The following is a 15,715-nucleotide window of genomic DNA, read 5'->3' on the forward strand; positions in this document are numbered from 1 at the left end:
GGCTGCTGCTGATGATGATGATAGCCTCATATTATGGCTCATACCCACACTGGGGGATTGGCCAAGAATTGCGTGCTGAAACGTTCACCTATTTTTTTGAAGTGCCACTTATTCGATGATAAAATATATATATATATATATATATATATATATATATATATATATATATATATATATATATATATATATATATATATATAACGAAAGAGAGATAAGAAAACATACAAAAACCAATAAAATACAAGACAAAAGTTAAAAATTTATTCGTTTTGTTGACGTTATGTAACTGCAAACGGCATCAAATACGTCCCTGTGGCTGACCCCTATAACTGACGCACCGAAAGATAGTATGGTTTCTGGTGGTAACATTAACCCTAATTTTGCGAACGGAAGTTCTAGATGTCTTTTTCTTAACAATTTGTATCGTCGACATGCCAAAAAATAATGATCTAGTGATTCTGTTTCTTGACAGTACGGACACAGAGGTGATAGCGTCAGACCAGTCCTGTGTAAATATAGGTTTAATGGAGGGACACGGCAGCGTAATCTCGTGACCGCTACTTCTGATTGTCTTGATGGACACCACTGGATTTTCCACGGAAATTTGAGGTGCTGATATTCTGTCCATGTTGTTATTGATTCACTGACATCTCTATGAATTGAATATTTTCTATATCTGATTGCTGTTATGTGAGCCACCAAAGGAAGAACCTGCATTATTGGTCCACTCAGGGATGCTCGCGCTAATGCGTCTGCCATTTCATTTAAATGTAAGCCACAATGTCCAGGTACCCATAATAGTTTTAGAGAATTCAACTGCGGAGGAACTAATGTTAGAAACGTCTTTATTGGTGGCGAATTGGGTGAAGCCGTAAGCGAAGTACAGACCGAAAGGGAATCTGTTATTATAACCGCACTTATTGAGTTCGACGGTAGTTTCCGGAGCGCTAATAGAATTGCTAAAAGCTCGGCTTCAAAAACAGGTGTGAAGTCTGGCAGTCTCAGGGAGAATGACCAGCCAAGCGGAAGCGAGAAGATGCCTACGCCCGCCTTTTCGTTGTTCACTGAAGCGTCCGTAGCTATTATGTTATTTGTTTGCACGTGTGCTAGGTAATCTTGCAACAGGTTATTTAAAAAAGTGGCTGATTGAAACTTAGAGTTTGGGGGGAAAATGTCATCAAAATCTATCTTAATATTCTGATGTGATTCGGTTGACGGAATTACCTCTCGGATGTTCACATTCAGGCTATCTAATTGTTTTTGAACAAATATGATCTGTGGAGTGTGAAATCGAGGCCAATGAGCAAGGAAGAAGGAATTTGGATCATTAATGAATGCGTATTCAGATCGTCTAAGCGGCAAGCTGTAAAATTTCAGGAATGCTTGAACTGTTAAGATGCGGAATCTGCAGGGCAATGTTGGAAGGCGCGCTTCTTGGTAGATAACATTAATAGCCACAAACCTGGGGAGTCCCAGACACAGGCGTAGTGCCTCACGCTCCAAAAGAACCAGAGGCTTTATTTTATAAGCAGGGCCGCCTGAGAACAAGACACACCCAAATTCCAATATGGGGCGCACATACATTTTATAAATCATCAACAATGTATCCCTACGTAGTCCATATTTCCGGTTACTCATTCTGCGCAGAATACCTAAAGCACGTTGTGCCTTACCTGCTACACTCTCTATGTGTGGATTCCAGTTAAGTTTTCCATTATATGTGATTCCCAAATATTTTAGAGACTCAACCTGTGGAATGGGTTTTTGCTTATAAGTTATAGAAATTGAAACCGGATCTATGACCGAGAACACTAAAATGGCGCTTTTGCTTACGTTTAATGACATACAAATTGTCTGAAGCCATACTTCTAGCGTGCTCATGTATCTTTGTAATTTTTGGTATAATGTGTTAATGTCAGTGTCGGCAGCAAAAAATGCAATGTCATCTGCATACACGTAAACGTGCACGTCCTGACAAGTGGGGATAGAGCTCATTAATATATTAAATCATAGTGGGGATAGGACAGATCCTTGGGGAACTCCGCGGGTTTGTCTGAATTTAGACGAAGAGCATCCGTCCTTGAAGCAATAAAATTCTCTTGATCGCAAAAATTCTGCCACCCACGCTGTTATATAATTGGGGAAATTACGACGCTGCAGAATATCAAGTAGAATTGAATGTTCGACGCTGTCATAAGCTTTAGCTATATCTAATTTCATCAAAGCAGAATATTCTCTCCTTTTCCGGGCAAGTTGGATGCGGCTCTCTAAATCAGCATGGGCACACCATATTGAGCAATTAGTTCTAAAGCCTATTTGATTTGGACTTATTATTAAATTATCCGTCATCCAGATAGTAATTCGACAGTGTAATACCCTCTCTATGACTTTGACCATATTAGAAGTAAGAGAAATGGGTCTGATGTTTTCTATGTTATACCCTAGTCCTTGTGTTTTAGGTATCGGGATTACTTTAGCTACTTTCCAATCGTTAGGTATCCAGGCTTTGTGTAAGGAATAGTTTATAACGTTTAGAAGGTCTCCAGGCGATAGATCAAATAAAATTTTTATCATGTGCACGGTAATTCCATCAGGACCAGGGGCTGACAAAGGTAAGTTTCGAATCACTTGGGATAATTCAGGCAATGTAACTTCAGTATACACTAAGGATGGGGCTACTTTTTGGAAATTGTACGACATCGATGACGTGAATCTACTCTCCAAGCCTTTAGCCAGGAGTTCAAGAGATTTTCTCATTTCATCGGGAGACAGATTGACATAATCAATATTAGCTGGCGATGGCAGAATTTTTCGATATCTCATATGTCTAAACAACGATTTTTTGTTTTTAGATTTAGAAAGGAAATCATAGTGTTTCCTATCATAATCCTCTTTAGCTTTAGCAACCGTACGTTTAAAGACTGCAGCTTGAAACTTGTAATCAAACCAATTTTTGGGGCACTGGTTGTAGAGGAGCTGCTTCCAAGCCGCCTGTCGGCGTCGGTGGTCTCGCGTGCAGTCTGTATTCCACCAAGGGTTGTAAGATGTTTGCTTTGCAGATGTAACACTGAATTCAGCCTTTTTGTATGTTCTTTTAATTACCGCACAAAGTTTCATAGCCTTGGTGTCTTCCTGCTCTTCAGAGTGGGAAGCCAAATGTACCTTAAGATCGGATTTAAATTTAACATAATCTACAAATACGCGTACCTGGGAGCACGCTGGCATAATCGGGCAAGCAAGTTCAACCATTATTGGAAAGTGGTCACTGTTGGTTGCACAGTCCAAGGCTGCCCAGGATGAGTTAGTGAAGGACGAACTTACACAACTTAAATCCAATGCGGAGCGGGACTGTTTACAAATATATGTAGGAATTCTAGAGTTCAGGCAACACAGATTATTATCTATTGTCCAATCCCACAAGCGTTTGCCACATTGGTCAGTTCGAAAGCCCCAGCACGTGTGATGGGAGTTGAAATCTCCAACCAGAATTTTATCCTTACACCATGATGTCACTGCTGAATTCAAACATCGAGTGTTCTGTACACCCGCAGGAAAGTATGCGTTTACTAAGGAGAAAGGTAGACACCCTGGTATAGTTATATCTAATGCGAGAATTTCACTTTCGGGGGACATATGTTTATATGAAATCTTTGCTTTAAGGCTAATTCTGTTATTGATAAAGAAAGCTAAACCTCCGCCCTTCGATGGACGGTCCAGTCGGAAAGATCGATAGTTCGTCAATTGAAAACTTTGATGTACTGAAAGCCATGTTTCTTGCAAAGCAATGATATCCGGGGAGAATTTCGATGATAGATACAATAAATCTGTTGCTGCTGAGTAAATTGATCGGCAATTCCAATGAATAATTTTGAGGAGACCTATGGTTGCGTAAGTATGGACTCAGTAACTGCCTTATCTAAAATGTTTTCCTTTAAAAAATCTTCCTTGGTAAGGCTGTCTTTCTGATACTTTTTTGTCTTTGCCTGAGTTAGAGTCGTAGCTTTTTTAGACAAAGGGGACCTACATCGTTTTAACGACCGAGGATCCATGTCCATTTCCTCTGCGCCCTCTGTATTATCGTTGGAGCCTGTACATTGGGTCTGGTTAACATCGACTGGTGGGATTACAATTTGGGCATCTTGCGACGTGTAATTGGCGGTTACTTCCTCGTTTGAAGTAGGTAGACACTCAGTAGTTCGCGAAGTTATACCAACTGCTGTTGTTGCTGCGAATATCTGCGCCATCTGGCTAGTGAGGATTTGTGTCAGGGACTCACAAAGGTTTCCAGCTAGGCGTTCCATAGATTTTTCCATTGCCCTTTCGATGGCATTAGCAATAGAAATTGAAAGAGCCGCATCCGTTGCTGTCACCTGGCGTGCTGTGACGCCGGCGTATCCCTGTGTCCTAGAATGAATTTCCGCTACCGCTTCTCTACGCGAACAACGTCTTCGTTCAATGATTTCCAGAATTTCAATCTCCCGTGCCTTTGCTGAGCAATTAGAATAATCTGCAGGGTGCGCGTCATTGCAAAGGCAGCACCTTTCTTCCTTGCTTTTGCATTCGCTTGCATTGTGTTCTTCACCACAAATTCGGCATCTGGAAGCAGATCTACATCCTTTTAACGTGTGTCCGTAGCGCCAGCATTTCACACATTGGAGGGGACGAGGGGACAGAGGTTCCACTCTGTAGATTAGAGGCCATGCCTTTATCTCTGAGGGTCGAAGTGTCCCTGCAAATGTGGCTATGATCGACTCAGTAGGGATCCTGTTTTTCTCGACCACACGTCGACACCGATAAACTGAAATTACACCCGCGGGTGAAAGCATCTCTAATACCTCTGTCGGTGTCATGTTCACGTCGACGCCGCGGACAAGCCCTTTCACACATGCCAAGTGGGGGGGAATAAATGCGCTCACCGGATTGGCGGCAAACAGCGAACACTTTAACAGGTCTTGTACACAGGACTGGTCTGCCGAAAAGCAGAGGACTCCACCTCTGCCAAACTGGCGGACCTCAGAGATGGTCTGGAAATGGGCCGTCGCCGAGCGCAATTCCGCCTGAATCGCTTTCGGATTCTTCATCCGTATGACTCCGTTATTGGTTGGGACAAGAGCCACAGGAACTGATGAGATGCCGTTGCGTAGAAACAGATCCACAGGTAACTCCTGCGGAGGAATAGAAGCGGACCAGGGGGAGGCCCCTGGCTGCAGGACAGTCCGCTTCTTCTACCTCGTCTCGCGTAAGCGGCACGCTCTTCGCGGTCATGATGATGGCCGCCGAAAACGGCACAAATCGACTTCCGCAGAAATATTAAGAATGCATTGGCAGAACAAACAATGAAAATATAGATATTGACAGACTCAACTTCAGTTTACATAGGCGATAAGTGAAGCAGTCTTGGTATGATTGGATCATGAACATACATGTGTACGCGTGTGTACATGAAGTATGGTTTGCAAGGGATAAATATTAGTACTAAGGAGCGGCATGTTTAAAGAATAAAGGATTGTGTTTGCAGTGAATTATACACAGGCTGGATAATATATCAGGTAGGAATCCATACACGAAATCGCACATAAGAAAACTCGAATCCTTTAAAAAAAGCTATTCGATTCATATACCGGCGTTATCAATCGTTAAAGATTACTCGCACTCTTCTAACCTTCCCTTCTTGAACCTCTCTACGCTAATAGAGCGGCGTAATGTACAAATTCTTAAACTGTTTTGCACCACTGTTCACTCTGAACGTTCCTCATCCTTGCAATGCAATAAATTTGCTAAAGTGTTTAACACACGGAATTTTCACCCTCTAAATACAACACCCTGTACGCTCGCACTGACAAATTCAAATATGGTTTTTCCTCCCCGATCCATTGAATTGTGGAACCAGCTTCCCCCGAAAACTGACAGCTGATAATTTTGTTAAAGCAATCACTGGTTCATGCCCATGGTGTATGTATTGAGACCATCTTTCTTCTTTTTCATATTATGTTCACTTGTGGTTTGATGTGGGCCTTGTACCTTTGAATTATTGTGTAACCAATTTTGCAGTCTGTGCGGCACCGTAAATTTTGTACCCGACTCCTGCGATAACCCTGTTAGGGTTGTAGTATGTATAAATTAATAAAATGAATAAATATCCCCATATTTGAATGCATTACTGTGTGTGTGTGTGTGTGTGTGTGTGCGTGTGTGTGTGTGTGTTTGTGTGTGTGTGTGTGTGTGTGTGTGTGTGTGTGTGTGTGTGTGTGTGTGTGTGTGTCTGTGTTCATAGTGTCGTGTTGCACACGTGATGTTTATGCTGCGTCGGTTTCTTCCAGTCGAACTGCGCATCGAAACGCGCCAGGCGCCTTCACGCGCTAGCTTGGGCGCGGTAAGGGGTGTTCTATGCAGCTTATCAATGAATGCCTCCGTGGTGCTTTATAGCTGTACTTCCCTTGGGTCTGCCGCGTGTGTTAGGCAAACACTCGAGAGGCAAATTCCGCGTGCGCCCGAGAGTTCCTTTCCGCAGCAACAGATGGCGCTCGCCTCCAAGCATCAGCTTTTGAGGGAGATTTACGTAGAAAATACCGTTTGCATTGAATGGGAAGGGATGAGGAGCGAGGAGAAATTTCATATCAACAATAGACTGAGGCACGGGCGCCCTTTATCCCCCCTGCTGTTTATGAGGTACATGGTGGAAGGAAGTAATGTCGGGTTTAATCTCTCATACAAACAGGTAAGTGCAGTAATAGAGCAGCAACTCCCATGTTTCTTTTATGCGGACGACATTGTGTTTCTAGCCAACAAGCAAAGTGATTTTCAACGTCTGGCTAATATGTATGTACAGTAAGGCAACAATTTAGGTTTGAAATTAAGTGTTGAAAAATCAGGTGTTATGGTATTCAATGAAAACAGTGAACTGGCAATCGAGATACAGGGCCAAGAAATACCTCGGGTAAGAGAATATAAATACCTTGGTACATGGATAAACGAAGGCAATGGAAATATGGAAACACAGGAAAAAACCATAATAGTCAAGGGGAAGAGAAATGCTGCCATAATGAAGCGCAGAGCGCTATGGGGATACAATAGGTACGAAGTCATCCGAGCTGCGTGGAAAGGTGTAATAGTTCCAGGACTACTTTTGGAAATGCGGTTGGTTGCTTTTAATCAGGGGTGCAATCAGGACTCGACGGGAACCAAAGGTCAATGGGTCGCCTCGCATTGGGCGCTCACGGGAAGACTACAAATGAAGCTGTGCAGGGTGATATGGGCTGGACTAGTTTTGAAGTGAGGGAAGCTCGCAGTAAAATTTAGTATGAAGAGCGGCTGAGGAATATGGAAAAAAGTTAATGGGCTGGGAGAGTGTTCAGGTATCTGTACAGGAATAACGTTGACTCACAGTGGAGGAAAAAAACTAGGAAGCTTATCAGCAACTATCCTGTAGGGTGGGCAACACAGCAACAAAGAAGGTCAAGAGTAAAGTCAGAGAGGCTGAAATAACCTCATGGGTGGCGGCAATGGAACAGAAACCTGCCATGAGTAACTATTTACGAGGAAAAAACAAAATCAGGAAAGAAACCATTTATGATAACTCAAAGGGAAGCTCATTACTTTTCGAAGCGAGATCGGGGTGCCTTAGAACACGCACCTATAAAGCGAGATATAAGAAGGAAGAAGAAGCATGTGCTTGCTGCGGTAAAGCTATGGAAACGACGGAGCATGTTTTATTAGAATGTGAAGACATCTACCGAGCAGTCGATTTAGGCACCACTGGCCTCCTTGAAGCCCTTGGGTTCAGCGGGAGCAGTGGTAAAGCAAACATGTCCGCAGTAGGCATTAGTAAGAGGCGATCGCAGGATTGGTGGAAGAAAAGTAGGGAAACGACAAAAGATGGAGACATACAAAAGCACAGTTCGCAGTAGGGGATCAGAAAATTTGGGTGTGGTAGTTCATAGTGTTTTTTTTTTTCATCGTTTAACTTAGGTCGGGCATTAGGCAGTTTAATAGCAAGAGCTTGGTGGCGCAACCAACCGCCCCGTTCCAAAGGGGACGCTCACAACATCCATCCATCGAGCGACGGCGCCAGCGGTGCGGGGGAAACAAAGATGAAACGAAATAGAAAGCTCGACTTCGCGCGTATATGTTCGGTACAAGCGCTTGTTAGTAAAAATTACGGTTCCATAACTGCAGTTGCCGGGAAGGGGCGACTAGCATACGAAGCAAATAAAAAAAGAACTATGGTGCTTTACTTGCCAGATGTACATGTACGTCTGATTATGAGGCAAGCCGTAGTGGGGACTACAGGAATTTTGACCTCCTGGTGTTTTTTTAGGCGCACCTTAATCTAAATGCACGGGTGTTTTCGCATTTCGCCCCCATCGCAATGCGGCCGCCCTGGCTACGGGATTCAATGCCACGACCTCGTGCTTAGCAGCCAAACACCATGGCCACTAAGCATCCACGGCGGAGAGCATGCGAAGCAGCGAGTGACCAACATAAAGAAGAACCCGACCAGCAAGTGGTTTGTGCTGTCACAGTGCTATGGCAATGCCGTGCATCGTGACACTTTAAGAGCTCTTAAAAGCCACGTGCATACGAGGCACGGTGAACGTGTGGCCAGGTGCATTTCTCTTCTCTCTCGTCCACCTATCTCGCACGTGGCAGCGGCACAAGCCAAGCCGCAGGCCGTTGAAATGGCTTAGACTAATATTTAGTTAAAGCGCACAAGAATGTCGTTGCGAGAATAATATCAAGCTATATCGCAATGCGTAATTGTTCTAGTCATTGTTTACAGCTTCGCTGTCTAACCACCTTCCCAGCATACATTGGACACCGATTTATTATTGTTTTCGATATCATTCTTGTGGCTAGAGATCATATGTTCTAATAACCATGGCCACTAAATATGTTCTAAACACCATGACCACTAAGCATCCACGGCGGAGAGCATGCGAAGCAGGGAGTGACCAACATAAAGAAGAACCCGACCAGCAAGTGGTTTGTGCTGTCGCAGTGCTATGGCAATGCCGTGCATCGTGACACCTTAAGAGCTCTTAAAAGCCACGTGCATACGAGGCACGGTGAAAGTGTGGCCAGGTGCATTTCTCTTCTCTCTCGTCTCTCTCTCTCGTTCTCTTCTCTCTCGTCTCTCTCTCGTGCACGTGGCAGCGGCACAAGCCAAGTCGCAGGCCGTTGCGTGAATAATATCAAGCTATATCGCAATGCGTAATTGTTCTAGTCATTGTTTACAGCTTCGCTGTCTAACCACCTTCCCAGCATACATTGGACACCGATTTATTATTGTTTTCGATATCATTCTTGTGGCTAGAGATCATATGTTCTAATCGTGCCGTTGGCAAAATTTATTAATGTTTTTCGCTCAATCATGATGAGATTGCAAACTCACAAAGCCGTTTGTAACCAAAAGGACGCAGTTTAGAGAAACCCATGTACTGATAGCCTTGAATAGATAGATAGATAGATAGATAGATAGATAGATAGATAGATAGATAGATAGATAGATAGATAGATAGATAGATAGATAGATAGATAGATAGATAGATAGATAGATAGATAGATAGATAGATAGATAGATAGATAGATAGATAGATAGATAGATAGATAGATAGATAGATAGATAGATAGATAGATAGATAGATAGATAGATAGATAGATAGATAGATAGATAGATAGATAGATAGATAGATAGATAGATGGATGGATGGATGGATGGATGGATGGATGGATGGATGGATGGATGGATGGATGGATGGATGGATGGATGGATGGATGGATGGATGGATGGATGGATGGATGGATGGATGGATGGGTGGGTGGGTGGGTGGATGGATAGATGGATGGACGGATGGACGGACGGACGGACGGACGGACGGACGGACGCGGACGGACGGACGGACGGCTTGCTTGACTGCCCACGTCTGGGTGCGGAAGTCTGAGCTGCGCAGAGCGGCGGCCCACCTCGACGACAGGGTCTCCGGAGCAAAAGCCATCCTTCCTATAACTACACTGTACTCTCACAGCATGTGTTTGAGTGTTGTTGGTCTTTCCTGGCGCATTTTGCACGTGCCGTCCTCATGCTTATCTGGGAAGATACGTTTCAGATGTAATACGTTAGGGAAGGTGTTCGTCTGGAGCTGTCTCCAGGCGACACTCTTGGGCGAAAAAAAAAAGAATAACCGCCAATTTAATGCTAACTAAATCATCCTGCTTGCTGCCCCCATAGACACTAGCGCCACATTCCCCTATAATAATTATTTTAAGAAACTGTATGCTTGAAACAGTAAACTCGTAAACTACTTCATTGTACCGTTCCTAGATGACGCTATTCCGTAAATGCGTTCGTCGCTAGAGGCGAGATACGTGCGAAAAAATTTCTGAGCAGCCTGCAACAGTAGTCAGTAACACCAACATTAAAATGTTGTTCATATACCGGGTGTTTCAGCGAACACACTGAAAAATTTTGTTAAGTTGCCTTTGGCAGATAGCACAATTTTAGCCCATGAGTTGGCCTACTGGAAGGGGCGGACGTTACTTGCACGAAGAATTCAAATGTACAATGGGATAATTAAGAAATCACTAATTACGTGTTTAACTAATTACCTTATGGCACATATTTATATTTGAAAATTGTAGCCGGGGAGTTTGCAAGACATATCCATTTGGAACGAATTCTCAGTATGACACAAGTTTTGAGATATTACATCATTAAGTTTGCGGAGAAATGCGTTGGCCTTCGAGCTTCTTTTGTAATTCAATGCATAAAACGACGTTTTGTTAAGAAATCGAGGGGAACAACAGTGCCTTTCTACTGCAAGTCTGACGTGCATATGACGTAAATGGTGTCATCCTCACAATTCTGTTCGGTTCACACAGAAAGGAACCGGTTCGATTGAACGGCTCACCGGTTCCGTTAAATTTGTAACCTGTCGTGGTATCCTTAGTCTAGTTATTTGCCTCTGAGTAAAATGATATATGACTTAGTAGAATAAGCTTGTCATAGGCATTTTGACTTTGCTTAATCGCTATATATTTTTCTTCTAGAAGCGCCAAGTTTTAATACTAATGAAGGATTATTTTCTGGTATTGGCGATAAAATGCTTCTAATACTGTAATTGATGTGTCACTGAGTAAGAGGCGTTCACTCTCTCCTGGCCGTGCTGACGACCGCTGACGAAAATGCGGTGCCAGGGAAACACTAGCGCGCAAGGGAACGCTCGGAAAGCGAGGTGCTTGCACCTCCCTTTTGAGCAATATTTAAGCATGATTTTTTTTACAAAAGCGGTTATTCTGTCAGACATATTTCAGCGCCCGAAAACACTGGCGATAATGTTCTCCCCATTTTAAATAAATTTGGTCTTGGCAGCATTTGTTGTTGTTCGGGGACAGCGGCTTCAATCTTGTGCCGTTTGTAAGACACCCTTATAACGCAGGGCAGAGCTTGCATACGTAATTTGTTGGAAAGTTTGCCAATAGTTGACAACTTTGACTTCACGTGCGTATTGCACATAACCAACATCTTACATTCAGCGGATTTAAATAAATTGCCTAAATTAGTTCACCTAGGACACTAGAAAAAGTATAACAAACCTCCAAACAGGAAACAAGGGTTTAGTAATCATTTTCGAACCCTCTAAGACTTAAACGTGAAAACTTAGACATGCATTACGCATAGCGTGCTCTCCCAGCCCTTTTTCTTCTTCAGAAAATTTGAGGGCAGAATTGGCTCAAGCAGGAAGGGTTTCATCACGCAATGTCACAATTGATTCAAGCAGCAACATGAACAGTAGAGAACAACATGTCTTCTCCCCCCCCTCCCCCGCGCTCACACACACAGGTCAGCAAAATATGAAAACTCAGATTAATAAAAGTGAATTTCCAGTGCAGCTACATGGTCCTTAGCTTCAAAAATATTGAGCTGCAAAGAATTCCACTCTCCAATAGATCGAAAGAAAAAACTGTGTTAATGACTGTTCAGTCTTTGAAAAATCGTAATGACACCTACATCGATTCCGAAGAGGCTTCAGATATTCACCGGTTAGTACAGTAATTTTACCAAATAAAATTGTGTGAATACGCTGTGTCGGTTTTAGTATCATTCCACTGAAAAATGGTCCATGGCGGTTGGTAGCGGTTTTTCTTCACATGCAAAAATTTTCGAAGCGAAATAACGATAAAAACATAGTATTTATTTTTCTCAATAAGGGAATTGTCAATTCTGAAAGCGCGCTCAGTGCCTTCAGTGAAGGCACCCATCATGATCTGAGAAGCAGCACGTAATCGACAAAATGCGAGACCACTGTTGCAATGAAATGCACTTCAACGAACATGAACGAATGATAAAAAAATGATGAGTCATTCGACTCTGTGAAGGTGGATGACCAGGCAAGTTGTTTACAGGTGACAGAGAATTTTGAACATAGGTACGGACTGATTTACCGTTATTTTTATATATATATTGGCGAGGACGACGGGACCACCACCCCGAGGAGCCAGAGATGACTGGACACGCGTGACGTTTCGACGGGACCGTCACCCCGGGAGAACAGAAGGAGAGGGAAGGAGATAAGCAAGCACTCCTAACGCCAACAAAGAGAGAGCGGCGCGAACGCACACCTAAATGCAGCTTTATGTGCACAAGACGAGGACGAATTGGCAACGAATTGACCAAAGTTAATTAATGGTGTTCTTTAAATAACCTACTTTATTCTAGCCTGCTTAAAACTCAGTTCATGATTTTTAAATCATCTCAAAAAGTTCTCCCTTATCTACCGCAAGTATCCAAAGGCCGTCATTTAATCCCAGCGGCCGATTGTGTAACTTTCCTTGGCATAATATTAGACCCTATGTTTAAGTTTAATTATCATATTGCTTATGTTGCGCAAAAAAGTGCCTTTGGCATAACAGCTCTCATTAAATCTCGCCCATTTTGTTCCGTTCACTCCGTATTGTCTTTATACTTTGCCTTCATACATAGTCACTTTACATATGGCATTACTACGTGAGGAAATATATGTATCTGTCACCTTTTGTCCATACAGCACATTCAGAACCAGGCCATTCGCATCATTACCAACAGACCTTTTTACTCTAGTGGTGCTCCGCTCCTACAGGCTAACTTCATTCTTGCTATATTATTCGTCCTTCATTCTTCCTATCTGGTTTGTTTGAATTTCCTTAACTTCTCTCTATTTAAAAAACTTAACAAACAACGCGCGTTTCAAATAATAGATTCTAGATTGCTCACAAATACCAATAGCACTAGGTTTACCCATAATCACAATTTTCTATTACCTATACGCAACACGAATTATGGCAAAATAACTTGCTCCTTCACAGTGATTCAACTGTGCAATGACTAACCCCATGCTCTTAAATGATCATCATCCTTGCATGCTTTCAAATATTCACTTAAAAATTTCATTTTGTGTAACTTGTTGTCCTGATTAACTTATTTTTTATATAAAGTGTATACTTCATTTATTAAACAGGTTATCACAATTTAGATTGGTAACGTACGAATTTTTTTTCATGTATAACTGCTTGTATGAAAATCAAATGTATTCCTTTTCACTACTTCGTGCACTTTTTATTTGCTTATATATTGCATAATTTTACACTGCTCTATTGATACATCATTTTGTACCAATCTTGTTAACTGAAGGTACCCGCTGCAGTCTTCCGACTTTGGGATCCTCGCCTGTATACTACTAACAACCAACTATGTATCTTGAAATAGTAATAAACTGCAACGAAACTGAAGCAGAGGCTGAGACACAGGAGCGCAGATTTACAACATTGTTTTATTTTGAGAAAGTGACCACATATATAGCAGAATCTGTGACGTATATATAGTGCATGCTCGATAGTCAGCAAAAATCGTAATCTGTTAACCCGAGAAATCATCGAACCAGATTGATTGACAGGTTGGGTGACACCTGTGTGTCAAAACCGTTCATCGCCCTTTCCAGCAAGGAGCTATCCTTGCGTATAGAGATAGGAATTTTCTGCAGATGGCGCACACGTGATGCGTCACATATTCTGCTTTATGTGACTTATGTGTGGTCACTTGCTTAAAAATAAAACAACGTTGTAAGCCAGCGCTCGTGTGCCTCAGCCTCTTCGTTGTCCTCATCTTGTGCACAAGGAGCTGCATTCGTGTCCTACCAACATGCCCAACCAGTCACCTTAGCGAATGTAGACATGGCCGACGCGGGTTAAACTGTAGTTAGTGGTGCTCTGGAATAGGGGCGTCGACCCTGCGCAAATGGGGATGAAGACCGTGAAGACGGCCGACCATATCTGCCACCGCTAATTTCTAACCGATTAGAGCAAATAAAGTTTTTCCTTCTCCTAGTATCTGTTCTTAGCAGCTTAATACCTGATACGGGTTGTATTGTGGCCCAAGATATTAAACCTACTTTTGCATGTTGGCGGAGTGCTTGAAGCCTGCTTCACCTCCACCGCGGGTCGGCTAGGTATTGCACTATGTTCGGGATCGGCCCACGATTTTTGCTCTGCGGAAATCGATCCGCCGGAAGCTAGCCACATACAGCTTCGCTGCAAAATTTCGGTAACAAAGCGTTGTACCCGTAGAAAACGAAACAATAAGCTCTTCAGCGCGCAAGCCCTAGGTTTTGCTACGATGGCGACCTGCTAGTGCAACGAGCAACCGGATTAGATTATTGGAGCTCTGGACCGACTATCGCTCGCACTATTCCGGTCTGAGATACGTGCTAATGCGGATGTTCCCTGAAGTCCGTTGCTTCAGATTGCCGACTTTCCTCTTGGACCAAAAGCCGAGAGCGAATTTTTCGGTTTCTCTCCTAAACAAAATAATAAATAACGTTTTGGTTACGTTATCGTCTTTATTTTCCTTCCGTTCCGACACACTGTTTGTTTGCATTAAAATGGAAGGTGAGTGTTGTCTTAAATACTTAGCAAAGATAGCATCCGTCCAAGTCTAATGATAGCCTTTTGGTAGGCGTGTTCGACACAATGACAATGCATTCCAGCTTGCTTCTTAAGAGAACAGGTATTTGGGCGAGTTGGTAAAATACGCGACAGAAAAAGAAAGAAAAAGATGTAGCGCAAATTTTACGCAGGCTGCAGCAGACTGAATGCGTCATTTGCATATTTCACTGAAGACAAGCATGGTGCGACGTAGAGTTATCTCTGGACAGTGGGTAACATAGCTTAAAATGGGTTTATAGCGTTTTTGAGTGCCTGCTAAAGGAACAATTTACACATGCGTATCGATCCACACACATTGAACTCGGTATACAGATTTCTCGCGATGTTTTCTTCAATTCTTTTTCATAATATTTTAAGGCCGTTTATTGTTCACCCAGGGCAGCAAGCTTAATAATGCTTTGTTCGTTAAACACAATTAGGATTCACACGAGTGAATAAATATGTATTTTGTTGCGAAGGCTGTAGCTAACCCACACGCTTTCAACTCTGTTTGCACATCACCGAGAACGTGATCTTTGCTTTACTAATATTATGTAGGTGTAGCGCTTTCAGAAACCTATTGGGCAGCAATCATATGGCACTCTGTAACGCTTCAATGAGCAATTTTCTTCAAAGGCTGTAATTATCCTACACAGGTTAAACATTTATCATTTCTCACTCACAACATGATTCCCACTTCAAGGAAATATAAACAAAATGTGTTGCATAGTCCATGGAGGAGACCGGGAAAACGATCGCA

At 42.7% G+C, this 15,715-nt stretch overlaps 1 pseudogene; it reads left to right on the forward strand.

Moving 5' to 3' along the window:
* Positions 1-14,337: 14,337 nt before the first annotated feature.
* Positions 14,338-14,514, forward strand: LOC135919245 (U2 spliceosomal RNA; annotated as a pseudogene).
* The last annotated feature ends 1,201 nt before the right edge of the window (positions 14,515-15,715 follow it).

The sequence above is a fragment of the Dermacentor albipictus genome, chromosome 4 (assembly GCF_038994185.2).
Source record: "Dermacentor albipictus isolate Rhodes 1998 colony chromosome 4, USDA_Dalb.pri_finalv2, whole genome shotgun sequence".
NCBI lineage: Eukaryota > Metazoa > Arthropoda > Arachnida > Ixodida > Ixodidae > Dermacentor > Dermacentor albipictus.